Source organism: Delphinus delphis, chromosome 14 (genome assembly GCF_949987515.2).
Source record: "Delphinus delphis chromosome 14, mDelDel1.2, whole genome shotgun sequence".
NCBI lineage: Eukaryota > Metazoa > Chordata > Mammalia > Artiodactyla > Delphinidae > Delphinus > Delphinus delphis.
In genome coordinates this window covers 57,148,020-57,152,618 of record NC_082696.1, presented here as the reverse complement: position 1 = coordinate 57,152,618, position 4,599 = coordinate 57,148,020, and the positions used below count along the sequence as shown (strand labels likewise).

Genomic DNA, 4,599 nt, shown 5'->3' with positions numbered 1-4,599 from the left:
TAGAGAGAGGGAAACTGGTGTGTCCGGACCCAAGCGACCCAGCACCACCTCAACGGTAGTCTAGATATGACCCACCTTTCTCATGAAAGAAAATAAATATATTCCAATTTAAAAATGCAATTTAAATCAGGCTAGGGATCACACAAAATTTACTAGCAACCAAGACTAAAAATTATTGCCTCAGAAGGCAGTCAGGCACACATCCTGTATACCATATGTAGAGAGACACTCAATCCACAGGTCCCTGGAATTAAATTATTTCCTTAGTTCATAAGAATTGAGGAAGAAATTAAAAGAGTTTGTGTTGGGGTAAAAAAGCTTTCTAACCAGGTTTGTTCACTGGAGTTAAAGGACAGTTAATTTTTAAATATGTGCACTTAAGAACAGCGTTTGATCTGCCAACAAGTAAACCAAGAATTTTCAATAAAATGGAAAAAGTTTTAAAGTCTGGAAGTGATATAAAATTGTCATGAAAAATAAAATGTTTCAGTTGTGTGATAGCAGCTTGGTGCCAAGTCTGATAGACACTGTAGGAGCCAGAGATTTTCCAAACCAGGGGCATATGGTTGAGAATTGTTCTGTACAGCAGTCAGGTCTGGTACGGTACCCGCCTTTTAGGAATCAGCAGTTAGGAGCTACTCGATTGTCAGTTTTCTTCTAGCTCCAGTTGGAAAAGAGAGAGGGGTACGAGGAAGGTTCTCCCTGTTTTTCATAGTCATGGTTGCAACCTCTGGACACACTGCCAGGTGACCTGGATGTGCTCGCCTACGGTTGGCCTTACATTGTTCTCAAACAGTGCCGATGCTGCCAGTCAATACAATAATTTTCAAAGAGGTGAGTTTGCTCTTAACTCGACAGTCCTGTTGATGGAACCATGAAGGCAACGAAAGTTTCAACAGCTGGGGTGGGGAAGAAAAAGTTGCAAGATTAAGAGAAACTAAAGTTGGAAACAAATTCACGGCGAGTTCTGTAGGACTGAACAGGAGCATATCAGGTAAGAGCAGAGACCTGAATAGGATTATCACAGGCTTCCTAAGGAAAGAGCCTGACTGGAATATGAGAATGCAGAATGCACCGTGGGAAGCCTTAAATGTAATTTTCCTCTCTGGTCCTCAGCAAATGAGCCTCAGCTTCAACCCCAGAGACCACAGCTAAGTACCCTGAAAAGCTCCACTTCAAGACGAGAAGGAATATTAATTAGAGAAACTCAGAGTTCATTGAGTATAAACTATTCACATCCTTATTAGAAATGAAATGTCCTGGTTAATAAAATTAAATCCAGTTACCATATAGACGATATACATATGGGTCACCAGTTTCCAAAGATATGAACGCAAAACGTTACGCTCACTGCGTTACATGGAATAAACTTATCTGTCCCTCAGGCCCTGGAGGATCTCATTCTGCTTCAGGCACCACATCATTTACCACCATTTATCATTCAGCTAAAGATGTGTGAAATTGCTAGTTAACACAATTCCCTTTGACAGTCTGTCAGATTAAAAACCAGCTCTCCCTGTTTGTGATATGTGTCCTCTCTCTAAATTAATATATTATAACTGGAGTCAAAACCACATCTAAAATTGACATTGCCATATGATTAGGCAAAGGTCCATTACGTGTTCCGGAGCTCCGGGTTTCAGCCTTGCACAGACAACGTGCACAGTAACTAGGTCCACATTCCCTCCCTCTCCCACCCCTCTCTCCCCCTTCCTCTTCTCCAGGAACCCTTTGAGGACCTTCCCATTTTACCCCTTTTTCACTTGGCCTGCTTTCCTTATTCTGCCTTTCTTATGTCCCTCTGGATTGCGGTGTATCTTCTCCAGATTTGAATGTAAAAATCAGTTCAGAGAGAGTTGTTTGATAGAATTTGATAGCACTACTACTGGAAAGACCTGGGGGTGGGGAATGATTTAATGCTCTGCAGAAAAAAATCATCCTTCTCTACCAGCAGAAAGCACAACCCATTAGCATTCCAAACAGACTGTTCAAAGCTTTCAAACGAGGCTGAGCTGATCTTGCGCTCTCCCCAGGCACACACATCCCAGGGGTGCCTCCGACCTGGAGCCTCCACACGCGGCTGGCACAGCATCTGGGATTTTATCACCACTGCAGAGAGTGAGTCTGGACGGACCCACTGCTGGTTACTCCAAATTTTTTTCGTGACTGAATGGCTTGATATGCATTAACTCGCATGGTATTCTTTGTAGTTGATTTTTGCAGATATTTGCTCTTTCGACACATTTGTATTACAAAGAGGAACATATGGCCCCCAAAAAACGATTTCTATATGTATAGGTTCCAGAGTTTTCAGATCTTTTTGTTTCTAATTTAGCTTTAAAAAAAAACTTTTTTTTTTTTTTTATACTTTAAAAGTGGTTTTTCTACAAGGAACCCATATAGTCATACTTAAAATTCCTTAAGGTCAATGAAGTTTGAGTGTGTACATTTTACTTCGGAGATAGAAAAATAATGTTCTTCAGGAGACTCCAACAAACAAGAAATACAAAGAATGGATTCCCATGGAACAAAAATGTACTGGGTTACCAGACCCATCTTGCCACTTCTCTGGCATTTCTCCTAGCCCCGCCCACCCAAACTCACACAGACCACCTCCACCATCACCACTAGGATTGTGACCACTGGGACTCAGAGACCATACTCCTTTGACTGTTGGAATGCACAGAGTAGCATGGGTGATGTGGAACTAATGGGAATAAAAAGTAATCCTGCCAAATCAAAAACAGAAAAGTGGGTGGACCTGTTGTGTTATGTCTCAGTTGAGGTATCCTGGCCCAGCTGGGGAAGAAAACTGTAAAGATGATATCTATCTATTTACATTGTTTCAAGTGCTGAAAGGAGTACCCGATGACCTAAGGACAGAGATTTTCAGCTATGAAAATTATAGTTACTTAGAGCAAAAACAGTTGAAGCAAACTTCACCCCATGATTTACTTCTATAATACAAAAACAGTTATAATAAATGTTATATTTCATAGGAAAATATCAAAACAAAATGGTTAAGTGCATGACTTCAAGGTCATTCTGCCCTGCTTTCAAGGCTGATTCTGTCACTCATTAGCTCATGACCTTGGTCTAGTAACTTATCCTCTCTAAGCTTCAGTCCTTGCATTTAGTTAATATTGAACAGATGTTAGCTACTCTTACTATTTAGAGTCATTTCTGTGTTAGTAAAGAAGCATTCATACTGTTTTAGTCAGGGTAAGCAATGTTAGTTTGTATAACAAACAACTCCAAAATTTCAGTGAGCTTAGTTCAACAAGAGTGTTTTCTGTTCACATTACAGGATGAGGTGTAAGGGTAATACTTTTATTCTTTCAAATCATTTTAATAACCTGGCAGTGATTCAAAGTATGAAAAGAAGATTTAAACTTCTTCCCTTTAAAAAGGATACTACTATGATTGCCTCACAACAAGCATGATCAAAGGCAATGATGAGACCGGATTCCAAAGAGCAAGGGTCGTAGGAAGGCTTCAGGGCTCACAGATTGAAGAGCTTGGTTTCAGAAAGTCTCTTAAGGGCTAGCAGGCAGCAGAAGAGACATGAAATTTTAAGACATCCTCAGAGAATGGGGCGCGGTTGCTGGGTCATGAGCACCTTGAAGCGTTTATTGATGGTGATTTGGTGTCAAGAATATTTGTCATCTGGGGAGAAGTGAACGGGATGGGTGGAGCAGGTCTGTTGTCCCATAGGGTCAAGTTTCTTCACCGTATAGACCCGGTCCCCCTGCTCTTTGAGGTAATACTGGAAAAACATGACCACACCAAAGTCAGAGGTTCCAATTCCATCCACAGCTGCCTCTAACTGACTAATGTAAGGGTAGTTCTGCTCACCAGTGTGGGACCCAGACTCCTCCTGTCTAGTACCTTCTCCATATTCTATGGCCTTGGAATCCATCACTGGATCTTCTCCATCCAGCCTACAGAAAGGAAGCTCAAGAGAGTGCAGAAGTAGCCTGCATCACTCCCACCACTTTTTCTTGGCCAGCATTTAATCATTTGGCCCCACCTAGATGCAAAGAGACTGGAGGATATAATCTAGCGTCATGCCCAGAAGAGAGGAGAACAAGGTTCTGAAAAGATATCCTCATTCTTACTAGTCATCCTTGGCACAAAGGGCGTTCGTAGGCAGGTTACTTGAGATGTAAAGATGAAAAGAGAAAGCAATGTCTTTACAGTCTATCAAAACAATGGCATAGTTATGATGTGATATTTTACGAGCAGTAAATGGCTTGGCCCATAGTAGGTGCTCAAAATTTTTAGCTATTTCATTAATTGTGGTATATGAATTTACAAATCTTAGGCACATTGTACACCAAATACCCTGTGTGGGACCGTACAACATCCTTTCCACAGACCTTTCAAAACCTATGTATATGTTTCATACTGTCCCTTTACTTGACTAAGAGAAAAACAGAATATCCTTTGCAATAAAAGGATAAAACCAAAGCCCTAAAGAAACATTAAATTCCATATTTTGTAATAATCCTGTTCCTTATTTCTCCCAGCCCTCAGCTCAGCTTCTCTTAGTTATTTTTCTGAGAGTCCTCAGAGTGGAAAAGAGTAATAGTGCGAAGG

At 40.9% G+C, this 4,599-nt stretch overlaps 1 pseudogene; it reads right to left on the bottom strand.

Moving 5' to 3' along the window:
- Positions 1-3,583: 3,583 nt before the first annotated feature.
- Positions 3,584-3,778, bottom strand: LOC132437337 (H/ACA ribonucleoprotein complex subunit 3 pseudogene; annotated as a pseudogene).
- Between the last annotated feature and the right edge of the window lie 821 nt (positions 3,779-4,599).